We start from the raw sequence: 23,665 nt of genomic DNA, 5'->3' as shown, positions 1-23,665 counted from the left end.
GGGATGAAATCGGTGTGGTTAAAAAATGCGACATTCATTTATACTTATTGCATGTTGTGACTAAATGTTTCAGCTTATTGCTTGTATGTCCTCCTCTTGATGAAATAGCAACCTTGCAGTTATTACAAGTAGCGCTGTTTCTTTTCTTGTAAAATGTAGCCAAACTTTGGAGTGTTTACGTGGCATGGGCACCATATTGCTGTCTGACATCACTACGCACGTTGCGTAATGACGTCATTCCTGCACATAGGAATCGTTTAGGAATCGTTTAAAAAAAGGAATTGATACACTTGGAAACGGTTCTGAACAAGAACCAGTTTTTGATTCCCACCCCTTCATGTCTTGTACACCTAAATACTTTTTTAACTGATAACTTAATGTTGATTATAATTAATGATTACACAATAACATTCTCATGAGGGTAAAGTAAAGATGTCAAATATCCAAAGGCTTTGTTTTTATTGTACTGTATAATTTTGTCAGGATGTCATGCATACATCGTGCGTAACAGTGTTTTTCTGCTACCACAGTGATCATTCGTTTAATATGCACCACTTATATGTTGACGAGCACATACAACATAAGTTATTACATTTGATTGAGAAATGATGCGTCAGCATAGTCGATGTAAAATACCAACTCTTTCCAAAAATGTTTTTTTAGTCAATACTTGACGGTTAATACAATGACGGATTAGGTATTGCTTTCTAACAGCCTTCAAATCGGAATTTATGTCAATCTTGGACGCCAAGATATAATGGAATTGCACTTTGGATATGATGACACATGGTAGAGGCTCAGAAGGTAGAGTGGCCAACCAGAAACTTGTGGGTTCTTGGTTCGACTCAAGCTTCACCCACTGCCGTTCTGTCCTTGGGCAAAACACTTACCGCTAATGGGTAATGGGTAATGGGTTTGTCAATGTGAAGCGCTTTGAGTCACAAGAGAAAAAGTACGATATAATTATAATTCACTTCACTTTACCTCAAGAAAAAATAGGCTTATCTCATTTTAATTATTTTAATGTAACTTTTTTTTCATAATTATTATTTTTTTTATTTCAATTTGGAGAAACAGTCAATAGTTCATGCATGCATGGATTTACACATTTCAATATGCACCTGCATTGTTTTGTGACTTGGTTAAATAATCTGTTTGTCCTGTGGATTATTTTGCCATTGCAGTTTTGTTGAAAATAATGTCAAAATATTGTTTCTTCTCGTTCTCGTGAACCCAATATTGTGTATTGTCTCGTCTTGCGAGCTGAGCGTAGCGTCACACTTCTAATCACCGCTGCTGTGTTCTGATGTTTATCAACCACCACAATGTTAGGCTGGTTGGCCTTCATCATTTTGTCAGTCTAGATCAGAAATGGCTAGGTTGTTCATCTTTGGTGGTGTCTGCCGTTTTGATTCTGAGATCAGCTCCAGTCTATATTTGGCACAGATGTTCCGGTACACTACAACTTATACGTGGTGATGGCCCTCCGTGTATGCCTTGCCTGACAGCTTCTTACATCCTTCGGAGTACTGCTTTGTTTTTGGGCTTCTTTGCCCAGCTTGCGCCAGAAGTATTGTCTGATAGGGTAGACCCCAGTTTCAATGTATTGTGTTTTTGTGCTGTCGCAATTAGTTCATCTCCCCTGTATTTCAGTCCAGCCTTTTCCAGCCTCTGGTAAGTTTTCCCGATGTAAGACAGGTCTTCAATTTTGAGTTTGAGTTTATTTCGAACATGTAAGCATGTTTTTCCTTGGTACTCGCCGTGCAGGGGCTTGTCTTTCCATGATGGCACATCTGGGCTTTTGTTGTCTGAGGCATTCACTTAATAGGTCGTATCAGAGGGTCATCTTCTTAGGCCCCGTTTACACTAAGCCGGATAAGGTTATCCAGAGTAAATCCCACCTAACCTTATCCGTGTCCACACACAACAATGCCACCGTTTAAGACCCCCTCGTCCCTCCGTCCACCGGCGCAACGCGACCTAATACGCATGCGCGGAAAATGCGCATGTCATAGTCATGTGCAGTGTTGCTTTGTGTGCAAGTTCTTAAATGTAACTTATCTGAACGATATCCAGTGTTGTGGTACTTCAATTAACTGGAATCCAGTGTGCTGTGGGGCCCTATTGTAGTGAATCACACCTGAGCCATCATAAATTAATCAAATCTTTATTAGACATGTAAACAATGTGATAAAGAACATTTTACATAAATCTAACTAGGGATATAGATATCTGGTCAGAACACTCCTCACTCTTTTGCCTTCACCTTCATTGTCCATTTGTTTTGGTGACTTTATATACTCTGGACCTAGACATTGAGTCCACGACATACATGGCGGACAATAACTGATACAGTCTGCTTTGCCAGTCCAAAGGCATTCGCCGTTTTCCTAAACGGTCAGGTAATACAAAGCACACTCTATCTCTTTTATCACATCCACGGGAGCTAGCATTCTCGTTGTCCCTCCTTCGACAAATGGACAAAGTTTTTCGCCAAGTAGAATCACAGCTGACCCGGCCGGACATTCCAAAGTTCTCTTGTCGTCTGAGAAGTGTTGTATCCGAAATAGCTGCAATCGCTTTCTCTTAATGTGTGATTTCCACAAGCGTCTGTACATGTAGAAGAATGAGAAACACGGGCATGTCTGGATGACTTGCCTTCATATTTCCAGTTGTGAAACCGCTTTATTATGAAGCTGGCTGTGGCGTGTTATTTCTGACGTCACATCCTGTGTGGGCGTGGTCTTTTTGGCGTCACTTCCTCTCTGAACTCACTTTGTAAACGATCAATGAGTCCATACAAAGCTAAGTGCCGGAGACTCAATAATTACACGGCTGAATTACCCGTGCAAAAATTTGTCCGAGGAGTGGGACCTTAAACGCTGGTTTAGTGTGGCTGAAACGGGGCTTAGGCTAAATAATTATTCATTTAAGGGGTTAAAAGACTTAGTGTAGACATGGCCTGAGAGGCATGTTGATTAGTGCATGTGACCCTCACTAGTCCTCGGCCCCCTTCTTTTTGCTTTGTGTATAGCTTCAGGATGCTGGACTTGCATTTTAAGGAGCTTTCTTGTTTTTATATCAGTGTGTACATGTACCTCCATTCGCTGTGGTTACTACTACCATGCCACTGAGCTATCCACTCATCTCAGTGTAGTTTTTTCCCCCCCACAAACTAGGGCATGATGTGGTTAGCATACTGGCCTCACAGTCAGGATATTGTGGGTTTGAATGTCTGTTGGGGTAGCTTTGTGTGGAGTTTACATGTGCATGGGTTTTCTCTGTATACTCAAGCTTCCTCCTACATCCTAAAACATTTGGTAGATTAATTGGAGACTCTAAATTGTCCATTGGTGTGAGTGGGTGTTTGTGATTGACTGGGGACCAGTTCAGGGTGTACCCCGACTCTTGCCTGAAGTCTGCTAGGATAAGTTCCAGCTGTGACCCCAATGAAGACAATCTATATTTGAAATGTATGAAAGTTTACAAAATAGGGGAAACGTCCCTAGACATAAGAGATTTGAGACCCAGCAGAAGTTTTTGCATTTCTTTCGTTATATTGCACTATTGGCTTTATTTTGCTCAAACGATTACATGTAATTAAAATAAACACAGGACAAATTATTTGTAAAACATTTCCGTTTTACCTTTATTCCACGATTTCTCTCCTTAGATTGCCAAGGTCTGGCAACCAGGAAAACTCGTCATCCATCACATTGGATTTGGCTGAACATATAATTCATTAATCCAGGGACTGCTTGCGTCAATGGGCCCCATTCAGCAAAAAGTTCCTTACTTTTCCTCTTATGTTTCTGCCTAAGTGATTTCCTAAGAGGAGTCAATTCAAATTCATGACGTGCCCAATTGTTCCCACCTGCTGTTCTTAAGTTGCTGAATGCCAAATGGTTAGCGCGTGCGTGTCTATCATAATTTGCATATAAACACGCCCTTATTTCCCACGTGGCTTGGCATTGTCTTGCTGAAATAAGCTGGGGCGTCCATGGTAACGTTGCTTGGATGGCAACATATGTTGCTCCAAAACCTGTATGTACCTTACAGCATTAATGGCGCCTTCACAGATGTGTAAGTTACCCATGTCTTGGGCACTAATACACCCCCATACCATCACAGATGCTGGCTTTTTAACTTTGCGCCTGTAACAATCCGAATGGTTCTTTTCCTCTTTGGTCCGGAGGACACGACGTCCACAGTTTCCAAAAACTATTTGAAATGTGGACTCGTCAGACCACAGAACACTTTTCCACTTTGTATCAGTCCATGTTAGATGAGCTCAGGCCCAGCGAAGCCGACTGCGTTTCTGGGTGTTGTTGATAAATGGTTTTCGCCTTGCATAAGAGAGTTTTAACTTGCACTTACAGATGTAGCGACCAACTGTAGTTACTGACAGTGGGTTTCTGAAGTGTTCCTGAGCCCATGTGGTGATATCCTTTACACAATGATGTCGCTTGTTGATGCAGTACAGCCTGAGGGATCGAAGGTCACGGGCTTAGTTGCTTACGTGCAGTGATTTCTCCAGATTCTCTGAACCCTTTGATGATATTACGGACCGTAGATGGTGAAATCCCGAAATTCCTTGCGATAGCTGGTTGAGAAAGGTTTTTCTTCAACTGTTCAACAATTTGCTCACGCATTTGTTGACAAAGTTGTGACCCTCGCCCCATCCTTGTCTGTGAATGACTGAGCATTTCATGGAATCTACTTTTATACCCAATCATGGCACCCACCTGTTCCCAATTTGCCTGTTCACCTGTGGGATGTTCCAAATAAGTGTTTGATGAGCATTCCTCAACTTTATCAGTATTTATTGCCACCTTTCCCAACTTCTTTGTCATGTGTTGCTAGCATCAAATTCTTAAGTTAATGATTATTTGCACACAAAAAAATGTTTATCAGTTTGAACATCAAATATGTTGTCTTTGTAGCATATTCAACTGAATATGGGTTGATAATGATTTGCAAATCATTGTATTCCGTTTATATTTATATCTAACACAATTTCCCAACTCATATGGAAACGGGGTTTGTACTTGGAACTGCTCGGTATTGTAGTACCTAAAATTGTGATGGGTAAGTCCGCAGTAATTTGATTTCATGTCATGTAAGTATAGGCTACTAATTAAAATACCAAGCCAGCACTAAGTAAAAAAAGAATGGCAACGGTTATATGCAAAGATTTTATATTATGCTTAAATGGCTGAAATGCTCATATGCTAAAAGTTAGCGTGCTAGCAAAATATCTTTTAAGTTATTGCAAGGCTTAATTACACTGTGTATACTCTTGTCTTTTTTCACATCATACCCACCAGGTACATTCCACCCCCTCATCTTCATCCATGCTGTCTTTCCCAGGTCACTTTTGGCCTCGGAGTGAAGGAACTTGGCTGAGCTCCACAATACAGAAAGAGTCCGGGCATTCCAGCTGTCTGCCTGTAATCCAGTGTGTCAACTCGAGTTAATGTTACAGCGTGAAATCTGAGTGCACAAAGCAGCGTGGAATATTGAGAAGAAGAAAAAAATGCTGGAAGAATTCCCCTGAATAAAACCACCACACATGGAGCTGTGGAGAGATGTGCTGATGGTTTAAAGCTTTCATAAATAGTGATCACAGGTGGTGGTTTGTGTTTTTGTCTGCATGCGCAGATTTAATTTTGAAGGTAATCATTTAGATCGGGTCCCCTAATATCGAAACAGGTTGCAGGTGTAATTAAATGGCAACAAGCTCACAGAATAATGCGGAGCTAATTCACATTTCCTCTTCCTCTTTAGGACCCCTGTGGTGTTCTCTAAAACACAATGGAGGAATGACACGCTTCCGTGGACGGTTCATTATTTTTCACACACACTGGCACCCAACTCCATCCAGTAAACTTGAGTCTGGACCACACACACAAATTTGGGATGAGCATAATTATGCAAGTCTTACACAAGCCAATGTGTGCGACCACACACAGATACACACTAAGGGCTGAGGCCCCTTCTACACTAAGCCGGCTAAGGTTATCCAGGGTAAATCTCACCGAACCGTATCCGTGTCCACACACACAATGGTCGTTTAAGAACCCCCTCTCCCCTTCCGACTATTGTAGTGAATCACACCTGAGCCATCATACATGAATCACATCTTTAATGGATGTGTGAAATTAAACAATGTGATAAAGAACATTTTACAACAATCATAGATAACTGTTCAGTGTGATTTGTGCTTGTAGGCTGAAATTGGTGGTCGTACTTGCCTGCCACAACCACTTCAATAACAACTGAAATAAGAAGAAAAACAACAAATATTTACACCACAAGACACTATCAAGTGCCAGGGTGAAATGTTTCCTTATATCTTATTATTAGTGACTGAGCAGGAAAGGACTAGGAAAACGTTTGCAGCAAAATTTCATTTAAAGGCCCTGTCATTTGATGTTTTACAATGTATTTTTGGTTGCCAAGCATGTCTCATGTCTGCAGCGGCATGTACCCAGCCCAGACTTGAAGAGTTATGGTACATACCAGTGTTGCCCTGATACCAATATTTTGGTTCCGGTACTGGTACCAAAATTATTTCCGTACTTTTCGGTACTTTTCTAAATAAAGGGCACCACAAAAAATTGCATTATTGGCTTTATTTTAACAAAAAATCTTACGGTACATTAAACATATGTTTCTTATTGCAAGTTTGTTCTTAAATAAAATAGTGAACATACAAGACAACTTGTCTTTTATTAGTAAGTAAGCAAACAAAGGCTCCTAATTTAGCTGCTGACGTATGCAGTAACATATTGTGTCATTTATCATTCTATTATTTTGCCAACATTATTAAGGACAAGTGATAGAAAATGAATTATTAATCTACTTGTTCATTTATTGTTAATATCTGCTTACTTTCTCTTTTGACATGTTCTATCTACACTTCTGTAAAAATTTAATAATCCCTTATTCTTATGTTGTTTGATACTTTACATTAGTAGGGGCGGAACGGTACTTTTCAGAGGGGATATAGTACCGAATATGATTCATTAGGATCGCTGTACTATACTAATATCGGTATACCGTACAACCCTAGTACATACAGTATATCAAGGCGAGACGCAGCAAAAAGGCGCTAACAATGGCCCATCAGGAGCAAGGGTGAAGTGTCTTGACCTAGGACACAACGGCCATGACTAGGGTGATGGAAGGTGGAATCGAACCTGGAACCCCCAAGTTTCTGGCATGGTTGCTCTACCACCGTTGCACTGCCCCTAAGACTGCCCATAAAACAGCCCATTTTGAAGAGACAGTCAGAAAGCGGCTTGCAGATAGTCCATAAAACAAAATTCAAAGTCAACTTGGACCAAAGCACCACATTACATGTTACATAATAATGTTGAGCACAAGAAAGTGTTTTAAATGGAGAAAATAAAACACAATATGACCCCTTCAAATCATTTGTTTTTGCCCTTAAATTCCTCCTGTGTTCAGGGGCTTATTTCCATCTATGAATTTTTTACAAACATATAATTTAAAAAAAAAATCAGTCAAAGGCTGGACTCCAGGGAGAGGGTCCAGACTGAGGCCAAGGAAAAAAAACTCATAGCCATAGCACACATACACATGTTACATAGAATCAACAAAACCTGCAACAGAGGGGAGGGAGTGGGAGCTACGGAGGCTGGCTGCTGCTGTATAAACGCTACTCAGCCGTCCATCGTCCACAGCATGTTTAGCTATTCCTCGTCCTCCAGTGATAATGGTACAGCAAGGAATGCTGATTGAGAAGCAGCTTTTCACTGTGGAGGGACATTGGTCACTAGCAAGGATGCTACAGTACGTTAAAGATGCGTTCGTTTGCTTGTCGCTGTCAAATTTGCGGGGCACATCTAGATTGTGTCATCAACATGCATTATCACGATATAACGATAGTAGGGTCGTACGGTATTCCAGTATTAATAAAGTACCACGTTACTAATAAACTTAAAACAGTACTATACTGCTTCCAAAAAATACAAGTACTTTTCTTTTATCCAGACACGCTCGTGACACATGTGATATTGCTGGTGAATTGAGCAGAGGCGCATCTTGCACGGAGTACAAACAAGCAGACACAGTGTGAAGACAGAAAAGGGAGAATGAACACATTTTGCTTAACAACTAACGATAAAGGTGAAGATGCAAACACTTAAGCGCCACTCTGCAAGAGGTGCTTCAAAACATAGCTACCTAGCGGCTAACATCCATCCGCAGTCTGCAGTGTGTTAGCTACTTCTAAATCACTAATCCCCTCCTCCTTGGTGACAAATAAACTATGCTTGTCACAAGTATCATCCCTGCGGGACGAGGAACAGCCAAACATGCTTCACTACACACCGTAGAAGGATATAATAGCTGACCGCTAACCGCAAGATGGCGCTCCTGAATGTAAACAAATGACATTGGTGAATCTACACAGACATCGACTGTAACAATACCAAGTACAAGAGCCGTATATAGTCGATATTACAATGATTACATCGATATTTTTTATTATCACAAAATCTTTTGTCTTTTTAATTTTTTATAAACCCAGGAAATGTGTCCCTGGATACAGTATAACTTTTAAATATGACCAATGCATGACCCTGTAACTACTTGGTATTGGATTGATACCAACATTTGCAGTATCGGCCAAAACTAATGTAAATTATCCAAACAACAGAAAAATAAGTGATTATTACATTTTAGCAGAAGTGTAGATAGAACATGTAAAACAGGAAGTAAGCAGATATTAACATTAAATGGGACAAGTAGATTAATAATCCTTTTTTCTACTGCTTTTCCCTCTTAATTTTGACAAAATAATACAATCAGAAATGACACAATTTTACTGCCTTCGTCAGCCACCAAATTAGGAGCTTTTGTTTGCTTACTTCCTACTAAAAGACAACTTGTCTGGTATGTTCACAATTGTATTTAGTGCCAACATTGTTCTTTGATTGCAATAAGAAACATATGTTTAATGTATTATAATATTTTCTGTTAAAATAAAGCCCATAATTACATTTATTTTGAAAAGTATCAAAATACATTTTGGTACCAGTAGTTGTACCAAAATACTGGTATTGGGGGAACCCTAAACGATACTATTAAAAAAATATCGACAACCACATTTTTATCATTTGTATCTTATTTCGTCCAAATCGCTCGAACCGAATGTCATTTGTAACAACTTGGCTACCGCCAGGATGTCGATCTATATTTACTGTGAAGAGGTCAACTCTGATGCGAGCCACTCAGGTTTATATGAATGAAAAAAGTAGAAGAAGGAGAGGAAGAGAGAGACACGGAGTAGGGGGAAATTGAACACAGTGTCTGTTTTGTGGATGAAGGGCAAACTTGGCACAAATGCCAGAACGCTGTGTAAGAGTATCTTGTGCTGTTCCTGCTTAATGTCTGTCTGCTCAATGCTGTCTTTGTCCTCCCAATGCACACAGTGACACTGGAAATGCACACAAAGCACACACCTGGCGTTTCTTTTATAAAAAAATGTGCGTAAGATCAACAAATTAACCTCTGGAGACCCTGAAACAAAAGTTGAATTGTTTTGTGTTGAATAATTGTCTTTAGATGACAACTTTGCGCACAATTTCCGCACTTATTCATTTTATTTGCAATGTCCTTCTTAGCGGACAAATATAGAACCTTTATTTAACCAGATAAGGGTGACCTGGCCAAGAGGTCAACAGCACATGTCACAGAGCAGTTTCAAAAAAGTAGTACGTTAAGACATACATTTTAAAATACATAAAAGAGAACTGTAAAACAACAAAGAATTACACCTTTTAAAAACACAGGCACTGTGCAAACGTCTCTCGCTGTCTGTCCCTCAGGACAAAACGGAAGGCTCCAAATGGAAGTAGTTCAGTGAGTTTCAGTTTTGTCTGCAATGCATTCCATGCCAGAGGGGCCGCAATGCCAAAAGCTCTTTGGCCAAATTCAGTCCGTACATGAGGAACAGTTAAAACATACAAATTGTTAGAGCGTAATGCATAAGAGCTGCTTTTTCTTTGTAACAAAGTACACAAGTATGGAGGCATTAAACCTAAAACAGCCTTATAAATGATAGTCAGTCAATGTGTGTATCTGCATGCACTCAGCGAAGATAAGTCCGACTTCATATACAGTTGACAATGGTGGGTGAGACTACGACAGCCAGTTACAAATCTTAGGGCTGAATGAAAAACAGTGTCCAAGGACTGGAGGCATTTAGATGAAGCACTAAAATAAAGCACGTCTCCATAATCAATTACGGGCAAGATAGTCGCTGTCACCGATTTCTTTGTGACTTTAAGAGAAAAGCAGTTTTTATTTCTAAAAAAGAAACCAAGCTTTACCCTAAGCTTAGAGACCAAGCTGTTAATATGGGCTTTAAATGAAAGCTCCTGATCAAGAGTAAAACCCAAGTACTTGTAATTTAAGACCTGCTCTAAAGGGTTTCCATTTGATGTTACAATATTTGGAATATTTTCCAGTAGTACCCTTGAATGAGACAAAACCATTACCTTGCTTTTATCTGTATTTAAAACCAATTTAAGATCAAATAAGCAAGCCTGGATGACATCAAAAGCAGCTTGTAAAAACTCAAAAGCCTGAGTGATGGAGGTTGAACAGCAATAAATAATGGTGTCGTCTGCATAAAAATGGTACATTGCATTTGACAAATTATTGCAAAGACTATTTGAGTAGCACTGAGCCTTGTGGAACTCCTTTGGTAATGTCCAGTAATGAAGAGGTCGTCCCAGCTTTCTGCTGGAAAGATAGTCTGTGAACCAAGCAGCTGCATTTTTAGATAATCCAACGTGATGAAGGGCTTGAATTAACAGACTGTGGTCTACTGCGTCAAATGCTTTTGACAAATCAATAAATAGGGCGACACAATATTTATTGCCATCTGCAGCCTCGATTAAATCATTTAGGATCTTAAGAGCAGTTGTAATAGTGCTATACTGTTTTCTAAAACCAGATTGAAATGGAGATAAAATATTGTTTGAATCTAAAAAATCCTTTAGCTGGTTACTGACGATCTTTTCAAACAAATTTTGCTAAAAAGCATAATTTAGAAATTGTTCTGTAATTATTTATATTTGTAGGTTCATCCCCTTTTAGCAGGGGGAGAACAAAGGCCGATTTCCAGATTTTTGGAATGCTTTTACTTGTTACACTTAGGTTAAAAATATGCGAGAGAGGCTCAGCAACAAAATCAGCAGCCAATTTTAAGAAAAAGGGTTCAATTTGGTCAGGTCCTGCTGCTTTAGTTGTGTCCATGCTCTTTAGTGCACTGTTAACCTCAGATACTGATACAGGTGTGAACTCAAAAGTGCAGGTGCTGCGTCTATTTACAGCATGTGGTGTCTTTGGTATATTAACATTAGTTAAACCAACATTTGACAATTGAGGATTCAACGACTCAAACAAGGATCCGGCAGAAACAAAATACTCATCAAAACAATTTGATACAGTTGTTTTATCAGACAAAGTACCAGATTGAGTAATTAAAGGACTTGGAAAGTCATTTGTTGTCACATGATTTAAAGAAGCTTTTATGGTTTGCCAAAACTTTTTGGGGTCATTTATGTTTTTTGCATTCATGCAGGTAAAAATCAGACATGGCTCTCTCAACAAGTGAAGTACATTTTTTTCTAAGCTGGCGAAAGCTAAGCCAGTCAACCTCTGTCTTTGTTTTTCGAGCCCTGGCCCAAGCAGCGTCTCTCTCTTTGAGAAGGTTTCCAATTGCAGAGGAAAACCAGGGATTATTTCGACCTTTAACTCTAAATTTCCAAAAGGGAGCATGTTTATTGACTATACGTTGAAATTCATTATAAGGTATTTCAACGCTATCTCAATATCATCAAATAAAGCAACTATGTTCCACTGAAAGGCAGCTAAGTTGTTTATAAAAGCTGGGAGGCAAATGTTTTTAATATCTCTTTTGCATGTAATAGTGGGTTTTGATTTTGGTAGCTCGCAGTTTTTTACAGCTGCAATTGTACAATGATCACTCAAGTCATTGACAAACACCCCAGTGCCAGTGTACTTATGGGGAGCGTTGGTTAGAATTAGATCAAGTAAAGATGATTTTTATGAGTTTTTAGTATTGGGTTGAGTTGGGGAAGTGATTAATTGAGTTAAATTTAGTGAGTTGCTTTAAGGTTATCAGAAGAGGAAGTCAACCAGTCAAAATTGAAATCACCAACCAAGAGAAGTTCACTAGCATTTAACCCACTCATAAAGGATTCAAGCGAGGCAAGAGCTTCAGTGGAGGCAGAGGGAGGTCTATAACACCCTACAATTGCGAGAGGTTGGCCATGCGAGAATTCAAGCTGCAGGACAAGGAGTTCAAATTGTTTAGTGATTGACGGTGATGATAATAAGGTAACATTAAATTTGTTTTTTATATACATAGCCACTCCTCCACCTTTTCGAGGATGATCGCATCAGAAGACATTATATCCATTTATAGCAATGTCCTTGTCAGAGACTGCTTTGCTAAGCCAGGTTTCTGATAAGATAAATATGTCTGCATTGGTTGTTTGAATCCATATTTTGACTAAGTCTAATTTTGGCAGTAGACTTCTAATATTTGAATGAATTAAACCAAGACCTGACGTAGCTCTAAATTCATCAGGAGTACTGATGTTGTATAAAGCTGGGCCTGGATTTGGTTGCACATTGCCTGATAGCAGAAGTAAGAGCAATATAAAGATTTTTCGTTTCATATGGCAAGGTAACCCGATGACAACATTACTTGGCTTCACCATGTCAATATGAGTCATTTCAGAAGGAGTAAAACTGTTAGGAAACGGTGAGGTGGATCCCAAGGATGCAGAGACGAATTTGTGTTTACAATTGTTCTTCCTTTTATTTGGCGGAAGCACAAAGTAGCAAACAAAGGCGATGGTGGAAAACACAAAACACACCATGTAAAAAAAAAACTACTAAGAGGAAAATAAACACACAAAACTAAAAGCGCTAGACAAGGCTAGGAAAAATATACTTCATGAAAGAAGTAAATAGACTAGGTCCAAAATAAAACGCTAGACAAGGCTAGGAATAATACGGGCCAACCTGAGATGAAAAATACGCGATGAACTAGTGAGTTCTCGTGGCACGACCAACAGGTTGTAAGCAATGGCAAAGTTCCGGCGCTCACCGGTTGTCAGCAGCCTGGTTAAATAGGCTGTTTTTAATTACAGTCAGGTGTGTGCTGCTGCCTTGCGTCAGCTGCACTCCATACTGTGAACGAGAGAGAGAGTGAACATGGAGTGCAGACAACAGAAATAGGCAAGGACATTTACAGATTACCACAAAAACACCTATTTAACACAGAAATACACCAAAAATGAAGCTGGTTAGAATTATTTAACGCTGACTGTACAAAAGACTGTCTCTGTAATGCTTGTTTTCTCTTTGTGTCATTGGGTTGCTTGAGTAAAGTTCACTTTTACGACACAGGAGGGGGCATTGAACGCATCATTACATCAGCAAGCTCTGAAAGTTACGGTGAACTTCGATGTCAATTGTTTAATTGGCAGTGTGCGTCAATACAAAGTGAGTTACTTTATATACACTTTAATATCACTTGTTGTGTGCTTAAAACTGTATTGCAACACATTTAGTCAGTTTTATTGTAGTCTAATGGCTGTTTGGCATCAGGTTCACAAGCTAACTGCGAGCTGAATATCATACCCTGATTGGGGCCTGTTTGTAGCATTGGACATGTTTGTTAGCCCCAATTGACAATTTAGTATTATTGTTGTGATGCTATTTACATTATATTAATCATAACATTACTTAGGGCTGGGATGTTCAAATTCTGTGCATTTATGTAACTGTGTATATTTAACAGCCCTGTTGCAGGCTTATGCCTACCGGTATATTTAATTGCATTGTGGTCACTCCAGTTGATTTATAATGATTGTATAGGAAATCACACACACGCAAACGAACAACTCAAGCATGTCTTCAATATACAATTGAACCTGCAAATCTGGACTTGGACAATCTGTTATTTCTCCTGCACTCTCCTGCACTCACCTGAACGAATAATTGCTGTCCTGACCCGACACCCTGAAGTGATTACTAATACATATTAAACCAGTCATAGTCGTCACTACACTGACCCACATGTGGATATCAATAACCTTTGTGTGAATTCTGTAGTTTCGAAGGACCAGGTGATTGTTATTGCATTTGGTAGAGTTAAAGGCCTACTGAAACCCACTACTTAGGGACGGCGTGGCGAAGTTGATAGAGTGGCTGTGCCAGCAATCGGAGTGTTGCTGGTTACTGGGGTTCAATTCCCACCTTCTACCTTCCTAGTCACGTCCGTTTTGTCCTTGGGCAAGACACTTCACCCTTTGCCTCTGATGGCTGCTGGTTAGCGTCTTGCATGGCAGCTCCCGCCATCAGTGTGTGAATGTGTGTGTGAATGGGTAAATGTGGAAATACTGTCAAAGCGCTTTGAGTACATTGAAGGTAGAAAAGCGCTATACAAGTATAACCCATTTATCATTATTTATCATTTACTACCGACCACGCAGTGTGATAGTTTATATATCAATGATGAAATCTTAACATTGCAACACATGCCAATACGGCCGGGTTAACTTATAAAGTGCAATTTTAAATTTCCCGGGAAACTTCCGCTTGAAAACGTCAAGGTATGATGACGTTTGCGCGTGACGTCAATGGTTGAACCGGAAGTATTGGGACACATTGTATCCCAATACAAAAAGCTTAGTTTTCATCGCAAAATTCCACAGTATTCTGGACATCTGTGTTGGTGAATCTTTTGCAATTTGTTTAATGAACAATGAAGACTGCAAAGAAGAAAGCTGTAGGTGGGATCGGTGTATTAGCGGCTGGCTGCAGCAACACAACCAGGAGGACTTTGACTTGGATAGCAGACGCGCTATTCGACGCTAGCCGCCGACCGCATCGATGATCGGGTGAAGTCCTTCGTCGCTCCGTCGATCGCTGGAACGCAGGTGAGCACGGGTGTTGATGAGCAGATGAGGGCTGGCTGGCGTAGGTGGATAGCTAATGTTTTTAGCATAGCTGTGAGGTCCCGTAGCTAAGTTAACTTCAATGGCGTTGTTAGCAACAGCATTGTTAAGCTTCGCCAGGCTGGAAAGCATTAACCGTGTAGTTACAGGTCCAGGGTTTAATAGTATTGTTGATTTTCTGTCTATCCTTCCAGTCAGGGGTTTATTTATTTTGTTTCTATCTGCAGTTAAGCCCGATGCTATCACGTTAGCTCAGTAGCTAAAGTGCTTCGCCGATGTATTGTCGTGGAGATAAAAGTCACTGTGAATGTCCATTTCGCGTTCTCGACTCTCATTTTCAAGAGGATATAGTATCCGAGGTGGTTTAAAATACAAATCTGTGATCCACAATAGAAAAAGGAGAAAGTGTGGAATCCAATGAGCCCTTGTACCTAAGTTACGGTCAGAGCTAAAAAAGATACGTCCTGCACTGCACTCTAGTCCTTCCCTCTCACGTTCCTTATCCACAAATCTTTTATCCTCGCTCAAATTAATGGGGTAATCGTCCCTTTCTCGGTCCAAATCGCTCTCGCTGCTGGTGTAAACAATGGGGAAATGTGAGGAGCCCTTCAACCTGTGACGTCACGCTACTTCCGGTACAGGCAAGGCTTTTTTTATCAGCGACCAAAAGTAGCAAACTTTATCGTCGATGTTCTCTACTAAATCCTTTCAGCAAAAATATGGCAATATCGCAAAATTATCAAGTATGACACATAGAAGGGATCTGCTATCCCCGTTTAAATAAAAACATGTAATTTCAGTAGGCCTTTAAAGGTTGGTGGAGCACCTGGTCAGGTACCCCACTACAATAGCAGAAAACAAGTCCAGGAAAAAAGCATTAATATTAAATAGAGAGTTTGTGTCAAAGTCATTGTTAAATTGTTTTACTACCTACCCAGGTCCAATATTCAAAGTTCAGATGTCCAGGCTACAACAGTTGGAAGGCCAAGCTAAGGCTAGCAGAGGCCCAGCCTTAGTCAGTCTGAGGCTAGGATAGATCCAGGCTGTGGCAGATGGAAGGCCAAGATGAAGCTAGTCGACCCAGACTGTAGGTAGTGGAAGGCCAAGCTGAGACTAAGATAGATCCAGGCTCTGGCTGATTGAAGGCCAAGATAAAGATAGCAGATCCAGTCTGTAGGCAATGGAAGGCCAAGATGAAGTTAGCAGACCCAGTCTGTAGGCAACGGAAGGCCAAGCTGGGGCCAGGATAGATCCGGGCTGTGGCAGGTGGAAGGCCAAAATTTCAGCGAGCAAAACATCTCCCGGCTTCAGCAGGTCAAAGGCCTCCAGATTTCCAAATCCAACAAAAGCAGTCAGAAAAGTAAGCCTTCATTCATCAATTGTTACGCTTAAAACTAGTAAAATGTACTTAAATTGGCTAAAAAAGAGACTAAAACAAATAGAAATTCAGATCACTTTGACAAGCAGCCAAACAAAAGACAGCGTCACTTCCTGTCAATGAGAAAGGACGCAAAGAAGAAAAGCTCCGCTTCTGCTACCGGAGTTTTTGTTAAGTCTGAAGATTTTGACCACTGATTTGACCACTGATTTGCGATCACAGCCACAGGAGAGTCACCTGGCATCTTCGATCTGATTTTGGTCAGTTGAAAGGCACTGATACGCTGAAATAAGGCGAGTGGAAGAGCCGTTAGCCTCAAGCCAAAGGCGCCTCCCGCAGTTCAAAGCGGTTGCCTAGCAACCAAAAGTTACGGCGAGTTTACAGCTGTTTTAAAGTGATCCCGACGTCGCAGAGTGATATAAGTTGACAGGCTGACACCTCAAATTGATCTCTGAACGGCGCAAGGTACGAAATTGTTGAAAAAACAAGTTAAAAGTGCCGCAAGTCGCTAAAGTAGTAACTGCCCTTAAGACATAAGAGGCGCTGACGTCAGTGACTGCCGCGATGCCAAAAGTTAAAGGATTGACTGGAAAGACTGATTTGAAGCTGGGCACAGGACATGATGGGATTCAAGAAGGGATACTACAAAAAATACTCCAGGAATTTAAAGAAGAAATGATAGAAACATTGGAAGAATTGATGGATGGATGGAAAGAGGATATGAAAGAAATGAAAGAAGAAATTAAAGAAATGAAAAAAGAGAACAACTCCAGAAATAAAGAAGCCACTGAAATGAGCAAACAAATGACGATCCTTCAAGAAGACAACAACATGCTGAGGAACATCATAGATGAAATGGATCAGGATAAACGAATGAATGATATCATTGTGACAGGGCACCGAATTAAACCAAGATCCTATGCGAAAGCTGTGAATAATGAAGGTGAACCAGATGAAATGGATATGGTCTCAGCAGAACAGCAAGTGGTCAACTTTCTGCAATCAAAAGAAATTGAAATTGACATTAATACCATCGAAACATGCATCCCACTGAACGGAAGAAACAACAACGCCACTCCAGTCGTGCTCGTGAAACTCGTAAACAGAAAATCTAAAATGGCATTGCTGAGACAGGGAAAGAAGCTGAAGGGAACAAATGTGTACATGAATGAGCATCTCACAAAACGTAATGCTGGAATCGCCAAGAAAGCACGCGACTTGAGAAGGCAGGGAAAAATCCAGGGAACTTGGAGCGCCAACTGTAAAATCTACATCAAGCTGAAGTCCAGAAGCAAGAGTAATTGTTGTCCATGACATCAAGGACCTGGACAATTTTTAAAGTTTACACAGCTACCACAACAACGATGATAATGGACTCTGACAGAAAACAAGCACCTAAATTCAGCATCGGCACTACTATGTTCCAAGGGACGACTAAACAAGAGGACCTAGATTCAGGATTGCATCCACCTACACTTATAGAGATTATTGAAACAACATCAAAGTTTGTTGAACAAGAAAATATGGAACTAAAAAATTTCTGCAACAAAGATCACAAAAACCAGGATTTGGAAAATGATATAGATCCAGATACAATTTTTTTCTCCCACATCAGTAATAGTTGTTTTTATTATACAGATGATCAATATAATAGCAACATTGGATGTGATAACAAATTGTCAATTATTCATTTTAATAGTAGAAGCTTGTATGCAAATTACAACAACATTAAGAACTTTTTGGAACACATCAACGAACCCTTCAAAGTGATTGCTGTCACAGAAACATGGATTGATGATAAAAAAGGAATAGATTTTGATCTGGAGTGATATGAACTAAACTACATCAACAGAACCAACAAAAATGGAGGAGGAGTAACTGTGTACGTGATGAAGAACCTGAACTACAAAGTGGTAAAAAACATGTCATTTGCCATAGATAATATCTTAGAATGTATAACCATTGAAATATGTCAGGAAAAAAGCAAAAACATATTCATCAGTTGTATATATAGATCACCTAAGTCAAGTATAGAAACATTTGAAGAATGGATCAAGGCAACTTACATGGACAATGGTCAAAGAATAATGTTCTTATGTGGTGACTTTAATATTGACTTATTGAACCCCAACAAGCAAAAGTCTATTGATGACTTCATTGATACAATATACAGCATATATCCTAAAATCACAAAGCCAAGCAGAATCACAGGACAATGTGCCACGCTTATTGATAATATTTTTACCAATGATTTTGATAATAACACTACAAGTGGTCTACTTATAAGCGACGTTAGTGATCATCTGCCAGTTTTTACAATATATGATGGAAACTACAAGAAGAACATGGAAGACAAAAGGACATTTTGAAGACTATGCACAGAGAAGAGGATGACTGCCTTCAAAATTGAGCTACAAAAGCAAGATTGGGACAATGTGTATAATGAAAAAGAGGTTGATGAAGCATATTTTCTTAATATATATTCTTAAACAAGTTCATAATACTTTATGACAAACATTGTCCATGGATACAACTCAGTAACAAGCAGAGAAAAAATAATCAACCATGGATGACAAAAGGATTAAAAAATGCTTGTAAGAAGAAGAATACACTATATAGAAAATTTATAGAACAAAGAACTATAGAGGCAGAAATTAAGTACAAAAAGTATAAAAACAAGTTAACAGACATACTACGATCATGCAGAAAAGAATATTACAGTGAATTATTGGACAGGAACAAAAATAATATGAGAGCAACATGGGGCATCCTCAATAGCATTATTAAAAATGGAACTAAGAGGGACTACCCTCAATACTTCTTAGATGAAAATAAAAAAAAATGACAACATAAAGGAAGTAGTTGAAAGCTTCAATAATTATTTTGTAAATATTGGACCAAAATTGGAAGAAAGGATTCCAGACCCAGTTCCAATTGAGGACTATAATGATACCATAGAGCGACATCCCAACTCCGTGTTCCTCAGTAATGTGACACAGGAGGAAATAGTTACAATTGTGAAAACATGTAAATCTAAGACTTCAACTGATTGTAACGGAATTGATATGGAAACGATAAAAAAGGTTATTGAAGAGATCTCAGGACCATTAATGTATATTAGTAACCTATCATTTCAAACAGGTACATTTCCAAACAAAATGAAAATAGCTAAAGTTGCACCAATTTATAAGACTGGAGACAAACATCAATTTACAAATTATAGACCTGTTTCTCTACTTCCACAATTTTCTAAAATCATTGAAGAACTGTTCAATAACAGATTAGAAAGTTTCATAAATAAAAATAGAATACTCGAAGAGAACCAATATGGATACAGAGCTAATGTTTCAACTTCAATGGCTTTAATTGAAATTACAGAAGAAATTACCAATGCAATAGATAGTAAAAAAATGTGCGGCAGCGGTTTTTATGGATCTAACTAAAGCATTTGACACAATTAATCACAATATTTTAATCAAAAAACTAGAACGATATGGCATCAGAGGGTTAGTCTTAAACTGGATAAGAAGTTATCTAACGAACAGGAAACAATACGTGAAGCTAGGCGAACACACGTCTACAACGCTAAATATATCCTGTGGTGTACCTCAGGGATCAATATTAGGACCTAAATTATTCAATCTCTATATAAATGACATTTGTAAAGTTACAAAAGATTTAAAGTTAGTATTATTTGCAGATGATACAACAGCGTTTTGTTCAGGAGAGAACACACAGGAGATAATACAAATAATAACAGAAGAAATTAACAAATTAAAAAGATGGTTTGACAAAAACAGACTATCGTTGAATCTTAGTAAAACTAAAATAATGCTATTTGGTAACAGTAGCAGAGAAAGTCAAACACAAATACAAATAGACGGAATAGAAATTGAAAGAGTAAACGAAACCAAATTTCTAGGTATAATGATTGATGATAAATTGAACTGGAAATCTCACGTAAAAAATATACAACATAAAGTTGCAAGAAACACGTCAATAATGAATAAAGCAAAACATGTTCTAGACCAAAAATCCCTTCATATTCTCTACTGCTCACTAGTGTTACCATATCTGAGCTACTGTGTAGAAATATGGGGAAATAATTACAAAAGTACACTTCATTCATTAACGGTGTTACAAAAAAGATCAGTTAGAATAATACATAATGTTGGATATAGAGAACATACAAACCCTTTATTTATTGAATCAAAAATACTGAAATTCCACAACATAGTGAATTTGCAAACAGCTAAAATTATGCACAAAGCAAACTATAACCTGCTACCCAATAATATACAACAATTCTTCTCAAAAAAAGAGGAGAAATATAATCTTAGAGAAAAACGTAATTTAAAACATTTGTTTGCACGTACAACACTTAAGACCTTCAGTATATCAGTATGTGGAATTAAATTATGGAATGGATTAAGCAAAGCAATCAAACAATGTACTAATATGATGCACTTCAAGAAACTCTTCAAACTTAAAGTGTTTACAAAGTACAAAGAAGAAGAACCATGACAAACATTCTCAATTTATTTCATCCATCCATTCATTCATTCTTAAAGTAATCTTACTTATCTCATCATATGAAATATGACTTACTTCACCAATTATTATTATTCAATTCTTACTATTATTTATTTATTTATTTTTATTGTGATTACTTATGGAGTTTATTGTGAAAAAATTGTGAACAGGAAGTGAACAAAAAGTTTTGCAACTGTTATGTAAAGAAAAGGGGTAGGATTAAATAAGCTCTGCTTCTTCCTACTCCTTTTCGAACATGTTGAAAAGAAACTGGAAATTGTGATGTATCATGTTGCATGCTTGCATGTTCGAAATAAACTCAAACTCAAACTCAAACTCAAACAGTGCTGTCGGCCATCTTGGGATGGTTGGGAGGGGAAGAGGGTCACTGTCTTTTGTATGTCTGCTTGTATATAAATGTACCGAGAGACAATTGAATTACCCTTTAATCAATCAACATTTTTTAAATCAAAACAGCTCAAGTTTTAAATATTATTTTTTGTAGATGACGACATTTATTTTTTTTAAACTGTCATTCAACTTGAAATTGTCTTTTTTTTTTTACAATTATTTTAAAAAATTATTTCATTTATTTAATTTATTTATTTACTTTTAATTATTGGTTTTGGCGTTTTGCAAATTCCATTCCGCACTTTTTATTCACAAATGTTATGAATGATACTACAATAAGCACATTTTCTTCTGTGTTACACACATTAACTTTTGCATCTTAATGCACTTGTTGCCGAAACCCTTTTTCATCATTTTATACTGTATATAAACAAAATAGTAGTCGTTTTGATGTCCACCACTGTGGACACTAGCAAAAAGTGTTGTTTTCAGTATTCTATAAAATATTGTGTAACAAAAAACGATTCATAACTATCGATTTGGGTTTAGATCAGGGGATGTCATTGTGAGTTTGTAAAGGCCTTTCAGACACTTGTGACTAAGGGCTAAAGACTGTAAATTATTTTTGATTGATTAATAGATTAAACACTTTAAAAAAAAAAACTGTGTATATTTACCTTTACAAACACAATAACCAGAATAATGTAACCACTTGCTTCTTTGCTCAAAAACCTGCTAGTCCGTCAGCATGGCAGTAATTTTTGGAAGATTGATCTTCTATTTCATTGGACAAATCCATTAAGTCACATATGACTGGCAATCAAACCAGGATGCGCATCCGCAGCACCACGTGTTTTATTCTTGGAGAGTGTTTTGCATTTTGAATAAGGCTGACACTTTCTTATTGCAGAGGAAAGAAATGCTATATTAAAAGCAAAATCAAAATTGATTATGAGGATAATTTGTGGGATAATTTGATGGACTGATCATCTTAAAAGATCCATGCTTCCCCTTCCTGAGGCGGCGGCTGGTGATCCAGAATCGCTTCGAAGCCGTCCGGAAGTCGTTTTCCATGGCTTCCCCGAATACCTCCCATGTCAAGAGTTTTTGCCTCCGCGACCGCTGAAGCCGCACACCGCCTGGCCTGTCGGTACCCGTCCACTGCCTCAGGAGTCCTATGAGCCAAAAGAACCCGATAGTACTCTTTCTTCAGCTTGACGGCATCCCTCACCGCTGGTGTCCACCAACGGGTTCTAGGATTACCGCCATGACAGGCACCAACTACCGTGCGGTCACAGCTCCAATCAGCCGCCTCGACAATAGAGATGCGGAACATGGTCCACTCGGACTCAATGTCCAGCACCTCCCTCGTGACATGTTCAAAGTTCTTCCGGAGGTGGGAATTGAAACTCTCCCTGACAGGAGACTCTGCTGGACGTTCCCAGCAGACCCTCACAATGCGTTTGGGCCTGCCAGGTATGTCCGGCATCCTCCCCCACCATCGCAGCCAACCCACCACCCGGTGGTGATCGGTAGAAAGCTCCGCCCCTCTCTTCACCCGAGTGTCCAGAACATGAGGCCGCAAATCCGATGACACAACTACAAAGTCGATCATGGAACTGCGGCCTAGGGTGTCCTGGTGCCAAGTGCACATATGGACACCCTTATGTTTGAACATGGTGTTTGTTATGGACAATCTGTGATGAGCACAAAAGTCCAATAACAAAACACTACTCGGGTTCAGATCCGGGCGGCCATTCTTCCCAATCACGCCTCTCCAGTTTTCACTGTCGTTGCCAACATGAGCTTTGAAGTCCCCCAGTAGGACAAGGGAATCACCTGGAGGAGTACTCCCTCGGGTGTATCCAAAAAGAGTGGGTACTCTGAACTGTGCGTAAGCACAAACAACAGTCAGGACCCGTTCCCCCACCCGAAGGCGAAGGGAAGCTACCCTCTCGTCCACTCGGTTGAACTCCAACGTGCAGGCTTTGAGCCGGAGGGCAACAAGAATTACTCCCCCAGCCCGTCGCCTCTCACTGCGTGCAACGCCAGTGTGGAAGAGAGTCCAGCCCCTCTCGAGAGAACTGGTTCCAGAGCCCTTGCTGTGCGTCGAAGTGAGTCCAACTATATCCAGCCGGAACGTCTCTACCTCGCGCACTAGCTCAGGCTCCTGCCCCCCCAGCGAGGTGACATTCCACTTCCCAAGAGCTAGCTTATGTAGCAGAGGATCGGACCGCCAAGTGCCATGCCTTTGGCTGCCGCCCAGCTCACATTGCACCCGACCTCTATGGTCCCTCCCATGAGTGGTGAGCCCATTGGAGTGGGGATCCACGTTGCCTCTTCGGGCTGTGCCCTGCCCTTTCCCATGGGG

Source organism: Entelurus aequoreus, linkage group LG13 (assembly GCF_033978785.1).
Source record: "Entelurus aequoreus isolate RoL-2023_Sb linkage group LG13, RoL_Eaeq_v1.1, whole genome shotgun sequence".
Lineage (NCBI taxonomy): Eukaryota > Metazoa > Chordata > Actinopteri > Syngnathiformes > Syngnathidae > Entelurus > Entelurus aequoreus.
This window is presented reverse-complemented; position numbering follows the sequence as displayed.